The sequence below is a fragment of the Schistocerca gregaria genome, chromosome 1 (assembly GCF_023897955.1).
Source record: "Schistocerca gregaria isolate iqSchGreg1 chromosome 1, iqSchGreg1.2, whole genome shotgun sequence".
NCBI lineage: Eukaryota > Metazoa > Arthropoda > Insecta > Orthoptera > Acrididae > Schistocerca > Schistocerca gregaria.
In genome coordinates, this window is record NC_064920.1 from 677,223,064 (window position 1) to 677,244,222 (window position 21,159).

Here is a 21,159-nt window from a genome sequence, read left to right on the forward strand (position 1 = left end):
ATGATCGATCACAAAGCACATTTTACTCATTGTGCATGTACAGTATAGTGGGAAGAATTCACGACTACATTGTTAGATGATTTGGATGTATACAGGTTCCGCAATTTTAGCACACAGAGCTGCCAATTATAGCAGTAGCACCTTCTCCAACCAAGCTGAGTGCCGAATGAAACTGAGCTTAAATGACAGTCACGGGTACGTTATTCCCCGCTGCTGCAGTTCTTTGATACAGTTCACAGAACGAAGCGGCTGGTGAAAGATGGCGCACCGGTCTCCCTTAAAACCGTGACACGACGTTTTCGGTAAGTGAGAGAACGTGCTGACCAGGACCAGGGTCGAACTTGTCCTGTATAGAGGTAGGTCAGGACAGAACGGGCAACATGCGCTCCTTCTTTGTACCTTTGATATTGGCTACATCCAATGGACTTAACACGTCAGAAACGCCACGCCTACTCTTCAGATTACCACCTGTGCGAACCAGAAGTGATCGTTACAAATAAAACAGTTTATGCGTCAGTCATCTGCTCATTTTGCCTTTCGATGATTCAGACCATCATCGTCAGGTGGAGAATTTTTTATTTACATGGTTGGAGTTGGTGAAGATTACAGTCGTCTTTTGACAGGAGCAGACCAAGAGCAATGTACGTTATTTTACATATTTCGCAAATGTTAAAAACTGTTTATTTATAAAAGGCACTTTTGAGATCAAACAACTTTTAACATTTGCAAAAGATGCAAAGTCAACTACAATTTCCGTGGTCTGCTACTGTGAAAAGACGTCTATACACTTCACCAACATCAGCCACGACAAAAATAAACAATTGTCCACCTGAAGATGCTGATGTGAACCATCGAAACGCGTAGTGACAAAATAAATGACTGGCGGAGAAACTGATAATTCGGCGCGTGAATGTTGTGACCAGACCTCAAATCATTAATTTAAAATTTTCAACATATTAATTCTTTTTTGAGCATATAAGATTATTTTGTATTGTGTAAATTATTAAGTTGAAAGATTTATCTCTAATTTAGGACCTACTGCTCCAGACATTAGTCTAACAATAATTCCTGTGCAACAACAACTTGGCATGTATTGCTAATTTGGCTATTTCATGCGTGTGGCTATTGTTTAGAGTTGCTAAAAGATATTCATTCAGTCCAGGAGCACCATCTCATGTCATTGCTGCACATATCAAGAGAAGGTTGCACACTATCAGTGAAAGAAACGTGCAATACAGGAATAGAATCAACCTTCTGCAGCAGCCAAATTGTCTCCTGAAGCAATGGAATTGCAGGTGAGGAAATACGCATATGGAGAGAGTACTTCAATGCTCAACAATGTATCAGCTGTAAATGAAGAGCTGTGACGTCAGTTTGCCGGGACAACATGTTCTGTCGCTCTTACAAAATGTGGCTCAGCTTTGAGATCTTTTGCATTGACGCATAACTGTCATTCTGCAAGAACATATTATTATGATAGGGCATATACGATACGTGCATGCCATATCCTAGAACAATAAGTCAGTGATAGCAAAATGTGGCTGGGGCAATTGGTTTTACAAGATTTGCAATATGTATTCCCACAGGATAGTACTGATTTAATTGTCAGCAAAGCTATGTATAAGTGTTGAAATAAGACTTTAATTCTGAACTTGAATTGTCACATGAGACATCAATAGTCACTTGATAACCACTTAGTGTTACAGTCTAGTACGCCTGATGCAGGAAGAATGCTGGAAGTCTTTTCTCACAGAAACAAAAGTAAATGTAAATACACTAAACTAATTATCTTCAAAGGACAGTGAGGTAGATTTGTGGTAAAGTACACTGATTGATAAGTTACATATTTTGTTTGTTTCTGAAAGTGAAATAAAGATTTAACTTCACAAAGCATTAGAGAGTTGCTTTGTTGCGTATAAAATCATTATATAACCCTTTTGCTGTTGAGATTACTTTTTAAAGACATCATAACTGAATATATGTGCGCTAGTGGTTGTGACGGTAAGATGAAACTATAACTGAAATATATAATCCTGATCGTGCAAAATTGTCAAACGAAACTGATAGTGTTGACAATGGCTTGAACGTTCTTATCGTACGGGCTAATACGGAATTATGCAGTTTATCATTCATTTCTGTAACTTTTTCGAAGACTACTTTAAATTTATATAATTAGTCGACCTTTAGAGAACGCACGTGATCCTGATGTCCTGTTTTCTTGTACTATCGTCACAGATTCGTTAACGTGTCGAAAGTGTATGTCAAGGTGACTCTCAGACATTTTCTGAATAGTGATTAAATATTAAACTATATTCACACCAAAGAGTTATATATAAATTAGTGCACACTAACTGTAATCCCCAGCAGTTGCGTATGTGGCCGCAATGTCGCATGTCCTAGTTTATACTTGCAAACTCGTGTACTCTGTCTCCTTTCTACACGTGTACCCGACGACGGATATGAGTGTCGAGTTTTCGCTTAAATGGCGAGCCGAATGTCCGAGCTTATGGGAGGACCCGCTGGCGAGTTCTGAATCGAGTAAATTGACCTCGCTCCTCATTTTTAGCAGATACCCAGTTCTAGTTGTAATGAAGCAAGTAAGAAATGTGGTAATTTTGAGGTAACTTCCTAGAATGTTTGCCTATCGAAGCCCTGACAGACCTAATTCAACGACCTCCACGCTATGCGCGATAGAGAACTGACATATTTGCGGCAGTGAAAGAAAATTACTGGGAGAATAAACTCTGTGTAGGCGTTGCTACTCTTTGCTGATGTAGCCTCCTTGACACTGGTTTAATAATACTTCACTATGGCTTGAGATACTGTAATAGAAAGACGTGTTATCGGAGCGAATCTAATTGTATTGCTGTACGGCAGCCATTACGGAATTAGTTAGAGAGCTGAGTTTATTTAAACGATGGCGCATAATATCTTGTGAATAGAAACGCGAAAGTGGTTGTTTTGTTAAAGAGAACTATCGTATAAATAAATGTTTATTCAAAGGTGACCAATTTCATCATATCAGCAACTTCGGAAATTTGTGCTTCAAGTTTACTTATACTCACGATTAGATATTCGCTTTGCGGCTTAATGAGTGTTAGTTTGAGCTGCACGCTGTCGTGTTCCGTCGCAGTAGGCCATCTCTGCGTTGGAACTATTACTTTGTGTTCTGCCTTACGGGAGATCTTGTCACGAGGGAAGCCTCGTCAGAAACGTCCACCGCATGAGCGTTTAGGGAAATGATTCCAGAGGTGGTTTCCGTTGCCGCCTTTCACTGATGATGATGAAATGATAATGACCACAACACAGCACCCAGTCCCAATCTCCAACCCAAATGGGAATTGAACCCAGGCCCCTTGGCGTCACAGACGGCCGCGCTGACCACTCAGCTGTCGGGACGGACGTTATAACTATAATTTCCTAATATTTTCTCCCCCCAAAACTGAGACCACTACATTCATACATCCCAGAGTGTGCTATGAGCATAGATGGCCACGCTGCCTAACATGAGAAACAAACTTTATAAAGCTTTTCAGGAGAGTGGCGTGCAAACAGCAGCGGTGCTGAGTGCGGAGGCTACGGCTTCGTACTGCTGCTATTTGACCATTACGCGTACTATACGAACCTTCATCATACATGTAAACTTGTTATACATATGCATAACTGGGCAGCCCTGAAAACTTAGATACCTTTAAAGGCACCCTTAATTAAGGGGAAAAACATATTTGTGAGGGCCATTAACATTTAACTTAACATTCAAGTAACCTTCATTCCAACTTCAACATTTGTGTGTTCAGTATTCACTGAAGTAAAATCGCAATTTAAATTTATCTCCCTTTATTTTTCAGTTGCCGTATATAAAAAATGGCGACCGCGACAGGAGGTAGTGAATTAGGTCTCTACAAGATGGTAGGCTGCTACAACCCCTGACCTCACCCAGTGACTGTTGTCAGCATAGGTAACGCCGTTTCCCTCTGTTCCAACCACCTTGGGCGCAGCGCTGACGAGAACGATGAGATCCTACATGACGCTGAGTACGGCTGCTGTAAACGTAGCAGTTCCATATTCCCACAACAGTCGTGGGTTTCCGACCAACGCGATCCGCATTACCGCGGGACGATAACCGTAGACCCAAGTCTGCCACTGTCAAATTCCGACACATGCAGCTATACGTTCCTCCTTCTTACACGAGGCATAACACCGCCTTCTCGCAAGCAACCAACATTCAAATGAGAGTTATGAGTGAGAAACTCAGTGCACAGAGGACCTTAATCTTTTAATGTTTCTTAAATAAAACAAACGTTATTAACATTCTACACCTTTATTCTTGCTGTCTACCTGGCGACGAACGCAAATCTCCCAAAAAGAGAGCCGGCCGTTGTGACCGAGCGGTTCTAGGCGCTTTAGTCCGGAACCGCGCTGCTACGAGTGCAGGTTCGAATCCTGCCTCGGGTATGGATGTGTGTGATGTCCTTAGGTTAGTTAGGTTTAAGTCTAATGGACTGATGACCCCAGATGTTCAGTCCCGTAGTACTTAGAGCCATTTGAACCATTTGAACCCAAAGAGACACCAGTCTGCTGATACTGTTGGTGCAGAATGTTTGACTTCGTTGGCGAAGCCACAACGTCACCTCTCCTTGCACAGCTTCATCACTATCAAAGCGAAGTCGTGGAAAGTGTTCTTTAAGTTTTAGAAACTGCTGAAAGTCGTATGGTGCCAAGTCAGGACTGTAGGGAGGATGACCGATGATAGTGAACTCGAGGGGTTTGATTGTTGCAGATGTCGCAGCACTCGTGTGTGGTCTGGCGTTGTCATGGCTGAAGTAGAGGGTGCTCCATACGTGCAAGAACTCTTCGAAGTCGAAACTCCATTACAGCACCCTGTTTCTCACGCACCGACATAGTTACTTTACACACAGCCATGTTACACACTACAATTCGGAATTCCCTAGACATGAAGAACAAAAATGTAGAATGTAAATAATGTTTGTTCTATTTAAAAAGGTTTAAGAGGCTTCACATAAAAAAATCGGAGGCATTACTTTTCAGCAAGTCCACGTACATAATGTAGACGACATTAATGCTTCCTACTTCGTGTGCCTGCACTGAAATGCTAATCATTCTCACGGCCAAGTATGCAGTACTCTTCACTCCAATTTGACGTTTCGTGAATGCTGTCTTCATGACGCAGCAGTTTTAATAGTTGGCAGTGTGTTTCACATGAAGTACAAGGGAGGGGTGTAATTAAATACAAACGAATGTGGAAATTTCTTTGATGTGCAAGACTTTAGGAAGACATGAAACGTCGTTGTCCCGACACCACTGTTAAATTCGGAAGACTTTATGAACAGCACCGGTAAAAGCGCTAGAAAATATGTGCATCTGGACAAAACCTGACTCTGTACCGAGATCTGCGTAGCTGTATTATGGCGGGCTTAACTTTTATCCTCCAACTAATGACATTGCATGGCTATTACTAAGGCCTTTATGTAGGTTGTTAACGGTATCTCTCTGACCTTTGAGAGAAGTGCTCTCGGCGAGCTGGCACATCCGAGATCGTATCGCAGTAGGCAATTATGTTAATAGAACCAGAGGAGAGGTGTGCGCTACATGCACATCCGCCGTGTGCAGCGTGGTGCTTACGTGTAAAGCCAGACTGTTAGGGCGGAAACTAATGTCCGACAAATGAGAGAGAGCGCCTCGCTCTAGGACGTTCACTATGTGATCAAAAGTATCCCGACAACCCCAAAAACATATGTTTTTCGCAGTAGGTACATTGTGCTGCCACTTGCCGCCAGGTACTCCATATCAGCGACCTCAGTAGTCATTAGACGTAGCGAGAGAGCAGAATGGGGCGCTCCGCGGATCTCAGGGACTTCGAACGTGGTCAGATGATTGGGTGTCACTTGTGTCATACGTCTGTAGGCGACATTTCCACACTCCTAAACTTACCTACGTCCACTGTTTCCGATGTGATAGTGGAAACGTGAATGGACGCGTACAGCACAAAAGCGTACAGGCCGACCTCGTCTGTTGACTAACAGAGACCGCCGACAGTTGAACAGGGTCGCAATGTCTGATACGCAGACTTCTATCCCCACCATCACACAGGAATTCCAAAGTGCATCACGACCCACTGCAGGTACTATGATAGTTAGGCGGGAGGCGAGAAAACTTGGATTTCATGGTCGAGCGGCTGGTTGCTTATAAGCCACACATCACGCCGGTAAATGCCAAACGTTGCCTCGCTTGGTGTAAGGAGCGTAAACATTGGACGACTGAACAGTGAAAAACGTTGTGTGCAGTGTCGAATCACAGTGCACAAAGTGTCAATGCGTTGGCAGGGTGTCGGTATGGCGAATTCCCGGTGAACGTCATCTGCAAGCGTGTGTAGTGCCAACAGTAAAAGTCGGAGGCGGTGAAGTGGTCGTGTTTTTCGTGGAGGGGGCCTGCACCAATTGCTGTTTTGTGTGGCACTATCACAGCACAAGCCTACACTGATGTTTAAAGCACCTTCCTGCATCCCAATGTTGAAGAACAATTCGGGAATGGCGATTGCATCTTTCAACACGATCGAGAATTTGTTCATAATGCACGGCCTTTGGCGGAGTGGTTACATGACAATAACATCCCTGTAATGGACCGGCCTGCACAGAGTTCTGACCTGAATCCTGTAGAACACCTTTGGCATGTTTTCTAACGCCGACTTCGTGCCAAGCCTCACCGACCGACATCGATACCTCTCCTCAGTGCAGCACTCCGTGAAGAATGGGCTGCCATTCCCCAAAAAACCTTCCAGCACCTGATTGAACGTATGCCTGCGAGAGTGGAAGCTGTCATCAAGGCTAAGGGTGGACCAACACCATATTGAATGACAGCATTACCGATGGACGGCTCCACGGACTTGTAAGTCATTTTCAGCCAGGTGTCCGGATGCTTTTGATCACATAGTGTATCTGGTATCGTGTCTGAGGAAAGCAATTGAAGGATCTCTTTACTATTATGAATTGTTCGTTTATCATTCGAAATCAGTTCCGAAGTTGCGGGTGGCAAAGGGCCAATCTATATAATTCGCCTTACTAAGAGGGTTGAGAAAACACACAGTATCAAAAATTCTTTCGGGAGACCTATAAGTGTAAGACTAACGCCCTAATTTCCAGGAGAGAATAAAGGAATAAAAGAAATCCGAGTATCTGTACGAGTAGCATGCGTCAGTCAATGTAGGAGCATATGCTTCTAATTTCACGAGCGAATATGTGGGTAAAGAAATAGAAGAAATCTGACAACTCGATGCATATTTCATGGTAGTTAGCCAATATGTTATTTCTTTACAGAATGAAAGAAGTGCATAATTTAAGACTACTGTTTCATTGTCAACAAGCAAGGGATCATGTCAACAATTTTTTGCAACCATATTAATAGGCGTTCTGAGTGTTTTGGACATCGAGCAAATCGAACATGTATAACAAAACGATCGTTGGAATAAAATTGTGTGTTAGTGACAGAGAAAATACTAGCGTTTCTTTCGTCTTTCGACCTCGGAAACTTCTACAGCGACATTCTTACTGTTCTGCTTTGCTTCGACGTATGGGAAGAAAATTAACGTACTCCTGTATGCCATAGGAAGTCTTAATAAAGTACGACGGAGGTAGCGAGCTACTTTTCCTCTAGTCTGCCCTTTCGCTTCCTTTCATTGCCGCTTGGAGACAATGCCATACACCCGTATTACTCAGCTAGTCACGTACTTTGTCGTACGTTGCAATGTTGGTGTCCTTCGTGACCTGCCAGATCGTCTGCACTGTCTCCCGACGATTTATCAATCTAGATGAAAGTATGGTAGTATTACCACTAAACATGTAAATTTATATATTTAAAAAATTTAATCTGAATTTACTATAAAAATTTATGTATAGAGTTAAGAGAAATCGTGATACTCCGTAGTACCGAATGTTAAAAAAACTCTGCTTTAAGCTCTACGTGTGGCATTCGTTATTTGTTTTTTTTTCCTGGTCGCTCTTATACCTACACAATTGAAATAAGCGGTGTACACGCATCTCATACAGTATGAAACGAGAGATGTATCTTATTTCTGGGCGTCCACAACAGTGGTGAAATGTATGACTGGAGCAATTAAAATTTGGTACCCACAATCTAGAACTGTATTTCCCTGAACCACCCAAACCAAAGCAAGTTCATAATCCTGAGTTCACTAACGCAGTTCTTTATCCTGTCCTTCTGTTATTAGATTACTAGATTAATAGTTGGCACCATGTTACTTGTGGTATAGTTGATTAGTTCACGTACTATCGCGTTCTAAAGGAAAAAAAAGGTGTTTAATTGTCGCTGCTGACTTGCTCTTTTGTAAGTTTTTGCAATAATTTAAATTCATTTAATTCGACCATATGGCAAGACACTGGTCGATTCCAATAACTGATGGTTGTATTGCAAAGATTAATCCCATTACAACACATTGATCTAAGAGCTCTAGGGACTGTTGTGATGCCATCGGGCTTAATGCACATTGTGAATTCTCTGATACCGACGAGTATCGATAGTTTCATTTGTAAGATAGGAATCACATACACAGCTTTGTATACGAAAATATCATACTTCATGTATTGCTGCTTATATTTTACGAGATTAGGATAAACTTGAAGTCATTTAGTGCGAAATAATGTAAATCCATTTTCCACTACGTTGTGCTCAATTTATGTATTGAATCTATATTAGTTACTCTAAATAATGCCTTTGCCAGCAATACAAATGATTTAAACTCTTTATCCTATAAATGCAAAAAATGGTTCAAATGGCTCTGAGCACTATGGGACTCAACTGCTGTGGTCATCAGTCCCCTATAACTTAGAACTACTTAAACCTAACTAACCTAAGGACATCACACACATCCATGCCCGAGGCAGGATTCGAACCTGCGACCGTAGCAGTCGCGCGGTTCCGGACTACGCGCCTAGAACCGCGAGACCACCGCGGCCGGCCTATAAATGCAGTCGTTGATATCTCTCACACTTGGCGGAAGGAGATACAACAGTTGTGGTTTAGGAAAATTTGGATATTTGTGATAAAGTCTTATGGGACCAAACTGCTGAGGTCATCGGTCCCTAAGCTTACACACTACTTAATCTAACTTAAACTAACTTCGCTAAGGACGATAGACACAGCCATGCCCGAGGGAGGACTCGAACCTCCGGCGGGGGAAGCCGCGCGGACCGTGACAAGAAGCCCAAGAACGCGCGGCTACACCGTGTGGCGTAGTTGGGGTTTAGTTATTGTGAGAAGCAGTCATGACTAGATTGTGTAAAGAGTAGAAACGTTTTGTATTTAGCTGGAGTCTGTAGCTCGCTGTAGCAGACTGACGTTAATTTTGTTAACCAATCGATCGAAGTGTTTTAGAATAGATAAGTTAAAAATGTGAACATTCTTGATTGCGTAATCAGCGATCTAACGATCATTTGCTATCCTGGAAACTTTTGATTTCTAGGTAAAGGAAAATCCGGCGACAAAAACTCGTACACTGAAGACAAGGAAGCCGGAAGTCAAAATTTAAGGAAGTGGGTACACCTTTAAATTTCTCTCAAAAATGACGAAAATCAGTGCGGTGGATCCACCATGAGGCAGATATTCAGTATTGAAAGAGCATGTTACACTGTGAAGAACGCTTGACAAAGTTGTGCGCAATTATGTTAATATTTTCGTCATTCCTAATTTACTGACGACTAGAATAGATTTGTGATGGACTGCAGACGCTGTTACGCTCAGTGTTGTCCTAATGGATGTGGGGTTAATGACGATGCTAAGGCAATATGTGTAACTAATTATTCGTGTTATAAATAAAAGAGAGTAGTGTAGCGTTGTATTAAAATTAACAGCTGAGAGGCGACATGGCCGTAATAATGGTGAACCTGTCTTTACTTCAAATTACTGGAATTAGTCGTGAGTGCTACAGCGCTCAGAGAAGAGAATCAGAATGTTTTTTTGATGCAGGGTGACAATTATTGAACTATATGAAATAAAATCGTAATAACTTCCGAACGGTTTGCGTTGGGACGTTCAAACTGCACGGTTGGCCGCGGGGCATGATGGGAATTAGTGTGCGCACGCATGGTTTGGTTTAGCGACGAAGCCCACTTTCATTTGGTCTGGTTCGTCAATAAGCAAAATTAGGTACTGAGAATCCGCATTTCGCTATCGAGAGGTCTCTTCACCCTCAAGGGGTGATTGTCTGGAGTGCCATGTCCAGCCACTGAACAATCGGCGCGATGTTCCTTTATGGCACGGTGACCAGCGAACGGTACGTGAAGGTTTTGGATGATGATTTCATCCCCATTATCCAACGTGACCCTGATTGCGATAAGATGTGGGCTGTTTGGGGACCGCACTCTGGCTTCAGGGTACTGCATAGGCCTCGGTCGGCCGCCGTATTCTTTGGATCTGAATACATGTGGGGCTATATTAAAGACACGGTGTACAGCAATAACCCCAAAACCTCCGCTGAACTGAAAACAGCTATTTAGAAGGTCATCGACAGCACCGATGACACTGCAGCGGGTCGTGCAGAATTTCGCTATTCGTCTGCGCCACATCATGGCCAATGATGGCAGGCATATCGGACATGTGACAACCTAAATACGAATATCTGTAGTGACGTTTACATGTTGAATAAAATGTGTGCACGCCTTAGTTTGTAATTAATTTAAGTTTTTTCTCGTATAGTTCAATAATTGTCATCCTGTATATTTGACGTAGTATAAGCAGCAGAGCTATTTCGTGTTTACGTCAATACAAATCGCATAAAAATAAAGAACGCTCGTTAAGGGACCAAAGTAATTCAGAACAAGCCGAAAGACTGCGAGTGAAGCGAAGGCTGGGCTCTCCCCTTACTGAGCGAGCTCTTCCGGACTCTTTGGTCACACTCTGTTACTTTTAAAGGCCACTGCGCTAAGCGCTGTACGTGCAGCGTAACAATTGCGTGTCAAATGTGGGCGCTATCGCCATTTGTGGAGCTGTTTCGGAAAGCGAGAATTCTGCTCCGCCGGAACTCCCCAGCCGGCACACAGAGCTAGAAAGCAGAACGCCGCAAATTATACCGGCACCTATTCATCGCCCAGAATGACGGCGTTGTGTCAGAAACTCCCTGCCGTGTGTTCAAACTCCTCTCGCGTCAGCGCCTTCCGCGTCCGGATCCGCTGAGCGTAACGAAGAAGTGAGTGACACGTCCGCCTCGGTAACTGCGCGTTCAGCGCGGCGGATTGCTAACTGAAGGCGCTCGGGTTCCACTACCGACCGGACTGGTGATTTTCTCCGCTCGGGAAATGGGTCGTGCTGTGTTGTCCTCACGTCTGTATCGTCATAAATGACATCCCAGTATTGAGACGGCTGTATGGGCACGTTCCGATAGCCAATTTAGCCAACACTTGAGCAGCTCCTCTCGAAGAATGTCAATGGATCCAAATATGTCGATACCTACAGCCACCAGAGTCGTCTCAATCAAGCGTTTTATATATAATGAAGAAAATAACTCTGATCGCAAAACAGAAGATAATTTATTAGTGGTGGCCAGTTTCAATCTATGCAAACGGTCTTCAGATCATAAGGCACATCTTTGAGTTATCCGTGGGGCCGGCCGCCGTGGACGAGCGGTTCTAGGCGCTTCAGTACGGAACCGCGCGACTGATACGGTCGCACGTTAAAATCCTGCCTCGGGCATGGATGTATGTGATATCCTTAGGTTAGTTAGGATTAAGTAGTTCTAAGTTCTAGGGGACTGATGACCTCAGGTGTTAAGTCCAATAGTGCTCAGAACCATTTGAACCATTTCACCCGTGGAGACGCTGAGCGGACCCGAACTATATTATAGAAAGCACGTTTTCAAATGCTAGATCTTACTTAAATCAGTAAGTGTCGGAGGGTTTAGAATTGAAACAGAGGTGAAGTGTTCGCTATAGTTAACAAGAATTATTTCCTCGCTTTCCACAAAATTAATTAATGTTTGAGCTACATTTGTATGTCCTCTGCCGCATAGTTCCTCAGAAAACATAAAATATTGCTGATCCGTCTGTATTTGCAACGAGAAATCTGGAGAAGTAGCTTCTATTTCAGTTATTGTTGTACCTCTGCAAGAGAGAAACATTTATCATTTTGTTTATATATCTGACGACACATCCATTGCAATGTTTCGAGGCAGCCATAGACGCGTTTTTGATGGTTCCTGACCTGTCGGCTATTATTACCTTGTATTTCTTTTTTGCAGTTTCTCGCCTTCTTGAATATTCTGCATTCAATGGCGAGAGATAACTTCTTTATCGCTTTTTCTCTATGTCAATTAATACCGACAAGGGGATTGGAAATGTTAAAGAATGACGAGTCATTTTCTGCGACCAAGGATTGTAATTCTAGACGAAAAGCATTCTGATTGGCACTTTCAAATAAGCGTGATCTCAGAAAGTGCAACATTTACTGACGCTGAACTGTATATTTGGTGAGAGAGGATTCAATAACTTCATTATTATCACGAAACAACCGCAATATTGATTCGCACGTTAAAAAATGGTTCAAATGGGTCTGAGCACTATAGGACTAAACTTCTGACGTCATCAGTGCCCTAGAACTTAGAACTACTTAACCCTAACTAACGTAAGGATATCACACATCCATGCCCGAGGCAGGATGCGAACCTGCGACCGCAGCTATACGCATGTTACATGTTAATCAAATTTAATGCAACTTCCCAGCGAAGCGAGTGTTTAAAGGAAGCTGGTTAACTATTTAACTGTAGTGGTGTATGATATTCTGATCTCTTGAGACTTGTTTATCAGTCATATCTAAGAAGATAAATTTGTCTATATGTCATGGGACATGTGAGCATATGTGTGTTTAGGGAAACGGCGATTTCTGTCAAACCGACCTGGTATGGATCCCACACTCATGAGCAATACTCAAGTATAGGTCGAACGAATGTTTTGTAAGCCACCTCCTTTGTTGATGAACTACATTTTATAAGGACTCTCCCAATAAATCTCAACCTGGCACCCGCCTTACCAACAATTAATTTTGTATGATCATTCCACTTCAAATCGTTCCGTACGCATACTCCCAGATATTTTACAGAAGTAACTGCTACCAGTGTTTGTTCCGCTATCATATAATCATACAATAAAGGATCCCTCTTTCTATGTATTCGCAATACATTGCATTTGTCTATGTTAAGGGTCAGTTGCCACTCCCTGCACCAAGTGCCTATCCGCTGCAGATCTTCCTGCATTTCGCTGGAATTTTCTATGCTGCAACTTCTCTGTATACTACAGCATCATCCGCGAAAAGCCACATGGAACTTCCGATACTATCTACTAGGCCATTTATATATATTGTGAAAAACAATGGTCCCATAACACTCCCCTGTGGCACGCCAGAGGTTACTTTAACGTCTGTAGACGCCTCTCCATTGATATCAATATGCTTTGTTCTGTTTGCTAAAAACTCTTCAATTCAGCCACACAGCTGATCTGATATTCCGTAGGCTCTTACTTTGTTTATCAGGCGACAGTGCGAACAGTATCGAACGCCTTCCGGAAGTCAATGAAAATAGCATCTACCTGGGAGCCTGTATCTAATATTTTCTGGGTCTCATGAACAAATAAAGCGCGTTGGGTCTCACAAGATCGCTGCTTCCGGAATCCATGTTGATTCCTACAGAGTAGATTCTGGGTTTCCAAAAACGACATGATACTCGAGCAAAAAAACATGTTCTAAAATTATACGACAGATCGATGTCAGAGATATAGGTCTATAGTTTTGCGCATCTGCTCGACGACCCTTCTTGAAAACTGGAACTGCCTGTTCTCTTTTCCAATCATTTGGAACCTGCCGTTCCTCTAGAGACTTGCGGTATACGACTGTTACAACAGAGGTGAGTTCTTTTGCGTACTGTGTGTAGAATCGAATTGGTATCCCGTCAGGTCCAGTGGACTTTCCTCTGTTGAATGATTCCAGTTGCTTTTCTATTCCTTCGACACTTATTTCGATGTCAGCCATTTTTTCGTTCGTGCGAGGATTTAGAGAAGGTACTGCATTGCGGTCTTCCTCTGTGAAACATCTTTGGCAAAAGGTGTTTAGTATTTCAGCTTTACGCGTGACACAGAGTGTCTGGATATGCTGTTCATCTGTGCATCTGGTGGATCAGCGACGGTGTGGTGTATTACGAATCGCTTCCGCGAGGTGCAGCCATCACTGCTGATATTTACTGTCAACAACAGAGACGTCTTGCAGACGCAGTCCAAGAACGAACAACCAGACAGACTGCCTGAAGTGATACTACTCCACCACTACACCCTCCGTCATTCTGCTAGACTGACAAACACCACTATACAGGAGTTGGTTTGGGAAGTCATTCTGCAGTCAGTCACCTTATCCACCCTATCTTGCATCCTCAGATTTTTACCTTTTTCGCTCTCTGCCGAACAACCTTCAAGGAACTACTCTTCCGGGTGAAAATGCGCTCCGAACATAGCTCGACGAGTCCTTCGCCTAGAAAGCACGTGATTTCTACAGTCGCGGAAATTTAAAAATTACCCCAACGGTGATAGACTGTTGTAAATAGTGAAGGAGAATATATTATTGATGAAGAAACCCTCTGTTATGTGTATAAGTTAGGGTTTCTACATCCCCTCTGTTCCACTCGCGGATCGCACGAGGGAAAAACGACTGTCTGAACGCCTCAGTACGAGCTCTTATTTCCCTTATCTTTGAATGATGATCATTACGCGATTTGGAAGTTGGTGGTAATAATATATGCTCTACATCCTCGGTGAAGATTGGTTTTCGGAATTTAACCTTGCGAGGTGGCACAGTGGTAGCACACTTTACTCGCATTCGGGAGGACGACGGTTCAATCCCGCGTCCGGCCACCCTGATTTAGGTTTACCGTGATTTCCCTAAATCGCTCCAGGCAAATGCTGGGATGGTTCCTTTGAAAGGGCACGGACGACTTCCTTCGCTAATCCGATGTGACCCATGACCTCGATGTTTGGTCTCTTCCCCCAAACAATCCAAACCAAAATCGGAATTTAGAGAGCAGCCCCTTCTGTTTAGCGCGTCATCTATCTGCAAATGTGTTCCACTTCAAACTTTCTAAGACATTTGTAACGCTCTCGCGATGGCTAAATGTACCAGTCACGAATATTGCCGCTCTTCTTTGGGCCTTCTCAATTTCTTGAATCAGACGCAACTGACAAGGATCCCATACAGACGAACAATACTCCAAGACTGGACGAACTAACGAATTGTAAGCTATCTCCTTTGTTGAAGGACTGCGTCCATTCAGGATTCTACCAATAAACCGCAATCTAGAGTTCGACTTACCCGTTACTTGTGTAATCTGATCATTCCATTTAAGATCATTTCGAATAGTCACACCCAAATACTCGACTGATGTTACCGCTTCTAAAGACTTGTACTCACACATAATGGGGATTTTCGCCTTGTTATACGCAGTAGGTTACACTTACCAATATTGAGAGATAACTGCAAGTCATTTCACCACGCATTCATTTTCTGAAAATCCTCATTGATTTGTTCACGACTTTCGTGTGATAATACTTTCCTGTAGACTATAGCATCATTTGCAAACAGTCCAAGGCCGCCGTCAATACCATCAACCAGATCGTTTATGTAAATCGTAAAAAGCAGAGTACCTATTACGCTGCCCTGGGACACACCTGTAGTTATTCTTGTTTCTGTTGAAGTTACCACGTTCAGGACGACATACTGCTTCCTGTCTGTTAGAAAACTTTCTATCCAACCGCATATGTCATCGGATAGACCGTAAAGGCGCACTTTTTGTGGCAAGCGACAGTGCGGAACTGAGTCGAACGCCCTTCGAAAGTCGATAAACACGGCATCAACCTGGGAGCCGGTTCAAAAATGGCTCTGAGCACTATGGGACTTAACTTCTGAGGTCATCAGTCTCCTAGAACTTAGAACTACTTAAACCTAACTAACCTAAGGACATCACACACATCCATGCCCGAGGCGAGATTCGAACCTGCGACCGCAGCAGTCGCGCGGTTCCAGACTGTAGCGCCTAGAACCGCTCGGCCACCACGGCCGGCGAGGGAGCCGGTATCTAGAGCCTGTTGTATATCATGCACAAAGAGGGCCAGCTGTGTCTCGCATGACCACTGTTTACTAAAACCGTGCTGGTTTCTGCAGATGAGCTTCTCAGAGTCTAGAAAGGTCATTATGTCTGAATGCAAAATATGTTCCATGATTCTACAACAAACCCATGGAACCTATGGAAAAACGCCTAAAACTTATGCACTAACTCAATATTATCTATCGGTGTAATACGCAGTTAAGTGTGTGAGACCTTAATCAGATGCAAATAAAGGAAATGGTGGAGCAAATTCGTGCTAGGCCGGCTGCCTCCGGTGTGGGCGTCGGCGGTCGGCGGTCGGCCCGCGTCCTTGGTTGGCACGGCGCGGCCTCGGGCCGCTGCCATTTGCGGCGGCTCGCACGCCGGCTGGCCTAAAGGCCGCGGCCGGCCACAGCCGTCCGCCTTCTGGATCGCCCGACGCCGGACCACTCCGTGCTGCACTGCAGCTCCCTGCTACCTCTGACAGAGCGTTCTACTTGGCGCTGTACATCGTGTAATCGCAGTTTAGACTTGTGAGACCAATATCCAACGCGGATATCGCAACCGTCACGTCTTTAATTAATGCTTCACCCAATCCTTAAATTTCTTCCTTCAACATGTCATCGAATACGAAGTAGGTTAAGAAATTCCGAACTAGTTTTTCTGGGGAATTAGTAAGGGACATCCTTGACACCAAAACATAAAAATACCGTATGCACATCTAGAGACTATTTCGATTTAGTTTACATTATGAGACAGGCACTCCCCACTTTGGGCGGACAGCATAGAGAAGATAGACAGAGATGTACCTGAAGCAGTACCATACAATGACAGTACAGGATAGTTGGGTAACTGTATGTAGCTGGTAATAGTATGCAATCGATGTTAAAATCTTGCAGTAAACTTGATGATTTGCCATTATTCCTGGCCTCTTGTAATTCCTCTTATTGTGAGTAATCAACACGAACGGAAATGACAAGCGTGAGAGAGATGGAAATAAAACAGGCCGTTCCTTGACGTTTTCAGAACACAGGAAATAAGGTGGTACTGATTTACTTTTATCTGAATGTGTGATTAATATCTGTAATACATTGTGTCATTGCATGTATTTAATATCTAAATACACTGAAGCGCCAAAGAAACTGGTATAGGCACACGTATTTAAACACGGGCATACACTAATCGCCATTAAAATTGCTACACCAAACAGAAATTCGGCTCATAAACGGTTATTCATTGGACAAATATACTATACTAGAACTGACATGTGATTACATTTTCACGTAATTTGGGTGCATAGATCCTGAGGAATCAGTGCCCAGAACAACCACCTCTGAACGTAATAACGGCCTTGATACGCCTGGGCATTCAGTCAAACAGAGTTTGGATGGTGTGTAAAGGTACAGCTGCCCTTGCAGCTTCAACGCGATGCCACAGTTCATCAAGAGTAGTGACTCGCCCCCCTCCAAACAGCCGTGTACCGCAAGTCTCTAGAGGAACGGAAGCTTCCAAATGATTGCAAAAGAGCACAGGTAGTCCCAGTCTTCAAGAAGGGTCGTCGAGCAGATGCGCAAAACTATAGACCTATATCTCTGACGTTGATCTCTTGTCGAATTTTAGAAAATGTTTTTTGCTCGCGTATCATGTTGTTTTTGGACACCCAGAACCTACTCTGTAGGAATCAACATGGATTCCGGAAACAGCGATCGTTTGAGACCCAACTCGCTTTACTTGTTCATGAGACCCAGAAAATATTAGATACAGGCTCCCAGGTAGATGCCATTTTCCTTAACTTCCGGAAGGCGTTCGATACAGCTCCGCACTGTCGCCTGGTAAACAAAGTAAGAGCTTTTGCCTTTCACGGGCAAGCGCTTCGGTGGCTCAGATGGTAGAGCGCTTGCCCGCGAAAGGCAAAGGTCCCGAGTTCAATTCTCGGTCGGGCACACAGTTTCAATCTGCCAGGAAGTTTCATATCAGCGCACACTCCGCTGCAGAGTGAAAATCTCATTCTGGAAACATCCCTCAGGCTGTGGCTAAGCCATGTCTCCGCAGTATCCTTTCTTTCAAGAGTGCTAGTTCTGCAAGATTCGCACGAGAGCTTCTGTAAAGTTTGGGAGGTAGGAGACGAGATACTGGTAGAAGTAAAGCTGTGAGGACCGGGCGTGAGTCGTGCTTCGGTACCTCAGATGGTAGAGCGCTTGCCCGCGAAAGGCAAAGGTCCCGATTTCGATTCTCGGTCGGGCACACAGTTTTTATCTGCCAGGAAGTTTCACATCAGCGCACACTCCGCTGCAGAGTGAAAATCTCATTCTGGAAACATCCAAAGACTATGTTTGTGACGACTGCTTATAAGGAAATAAACATTTTAAGAATTCTTTAAATGTGAATATAAAAGTGATTACATCTTCTATGTTACTGTTTAAATACGTTTCAAAGTTCTAATTTCTTAACAAAACTTGGCAGATAATTCAAGTGCCGGTTATGTGCACCCATGTATATTTAACATAAGATTCGCTTCACAAGTAAACAATTCCCCATCCATTCAGGATAATTTGTTATGCTGTGGGGTGTAGGAATCGAGCACAATCGCAACTTTGTGATATTTGCAGTTAAATCTAATTTTACAGTTATTTAATTTAAATTGATTCAGTGTAGTAAAAGTAGAGAAACTACCGCTATCTTACATTCAGTTGGTTTTAAGTTACATATTATCTATGTGTTCAAATAACACTTTTACTCTTAAGTGTGTAATATTTCCCCACTTTCCCTTAGTAATACCCAAATACCATTAGGAATCATGTCCGCCGTAGAGACGCGTCTGTTCGAGACACTAGGTACGAGGCTGTTCAGAAACTGTGGGTATGTTGCCCCATAGGGCTCCCTTTGCGCAGTATTCAGGTCCTGATAAGCTGACCATGTGCCACGTCTGCTGAAGAAGGAAGTAGCGTTTTCAGATGTCTTGCGGTCGAGTGTAGTGGTCAACGATTCCCTCCTGTCACTTCCCAGTCCCTCCTTGTTAAACCCACGCTGGGACATGATTTTGAACCAACGGCACATCAGGCTGAAATAGGTGCATCAGTACAGAAAACGGAATGTGGCTTGGTGATAGGACGTGTCATGGAAGAATCGCGCTCATCTATGGTTAACAATTACCGCTTCCACTCGAATCCTGCCACAATACTACTTCATGATACGCAAGTGTAGTCCCATGGGAAACAACAGCACTACGACTAGGTGGAACAAAATGGTGTGCACAATTATGTGACTAATGAATTATTTCTGCGTATTACATTTAATAAAATCAAATCGTGTATTAAAGTTTTCGCGAAGGATGTGTAACTTCAGTGGTGAATCAGTGAGTTAATGGAGCTACCTGCTGAAGAACGGCAGGTGTCCCATACTGTGTTGATACCATAGTTGACTCACACTCTCAGAAATGTACTCATTTCTTGTGCCTGAGAAATTCCATACGTGGAAATCAGTATGGACAGAAGAAAAAAATCCAGGTAGGGGGTGTCCCACTGCACTTAACTAAAGCATGAGAGAAAATACTGACATATGTTTTCAGGAAGACGATCCGATTTCATGAACAGCAGGAACTATCATTGGACTACGACAAAAGTATAGTTTGTCACAAATTCTTTGTAATGTCATTAAAGAATATAATTTTATTTCCACCCTTGTGTTTGCAGGTGGTCAGAATATCATATCAGACGTGGAAGTAATTTTATAGGAACTTAACGAATTAAATAAGATTATGCAAACGCAACGAAATGATAACGTCATAAATGAATGCTGCCTGAAGTGATCGGATTGCTGCGTCTCCCCACTAATCCCTTAGAGCTATAATACAATTTAGTAAGGTGATGCGGGTGTGACTTGTTTGAGTTTTTGTCTTGATATCCGCTTGCCGTAAACCAGGAAGCGTACAGGTAGCATAAGAAGGAAGCGGTTTCCTGGCGTCTCCAGGAAGCTAGCAGGAGACAGGAAGAGCAAGAGACAGGAACAGTGAGGGCAGCGAACTGGAGGTGTGGCAGGAAGGCAGCAGCACACAGGCGGCCAAGCACCATCCCAAGAAAATCACATAACACGTTCATAGGAGCCGTGTAGGGTGACGCTCACTGTGAACAGTGTGTTTATTATGTATAACTGAGTAACACCCGCGTTGAGAGCTGTCTACTTCTCAACACGTTTGCACATTTGTGTAGTTCGGTAATCTACGAGGCGCCTTCAGAACGTAAGTGTAGAAGATTTGTAGATTTTTTTTTAGAAAAAGTGTATTTTAAAAAAATTCATGATATTGTTGATATACTTTTTGACAATTTTTCCACATTCTCGCTGTCCCATTAATGCATATGGTGAGCCGTGGCACACGCTACTTTATGCCCTCCTCGAAAATCTCTCGCGCCAGCTCCTTCCCCCACTTCAGAATCTCTTTCTGCATCTGGTCGTCGGTTGAAAATTTAATTCCACTCACGTGTGCCTTCAGAGAGGTGAAAAGATGATAATCTGCAGGCGCCAAGTCAGGGTCGGTTCAAAACATCCCACCCAAATGAGTCCAAGAGAACCTCGGTGGCTAATGCTGGGTTTTGAATCCTCCTTTTGAGTTTTTTAGCGTCTTACAATACCACTGTGCCTGGGGCAGAAATTAGACCAAAATGATACTTTTCGGTCCCAGAAAACTGAGACCATTATGTTTTCGCCCGAAATTGTGGTTTTGAATGTTTTGGCAGATAGGGAAATTGTGTGACGCTACTGTGACGACTATCTTCTTGTCTGAGGCGTGTAACGAGCCAACCGCGTTTCATCTTCTGTTACAGTAGAGCTCAAAAAGTCCTCGCTTCCAGTCCAAGTCGCTCAAGAATTCGCGGGCGGTGCTGGGCCGATTTTTCTTGTGCTTCTCTGTTAGACGTTTTGGAATTCATCTTGCGCACATTTCCTGTATCCTCGCGTTTCTATGAGTGTCTCGTATAAGAAAGTTCAGTAGACTTGTGGAAACATCTCAGAAATTTCAT

General features: G+C 43.4%; 1 protein-coding gene across 1 annotated transcript in view; it reads right to left on the bottom strand.

Annotated features, from left to right (window-relative positions):
• Positions 1–21,159, bottom strand: part of LOC126363134 (CUB and sushi domain-containing protein 3) — a 513,579-nt gene that overhangs the window by 47,392 nt on the left and 445,028 nt on the right. The gene's annotated exons all lie outside the window — the stretch shown is intronic.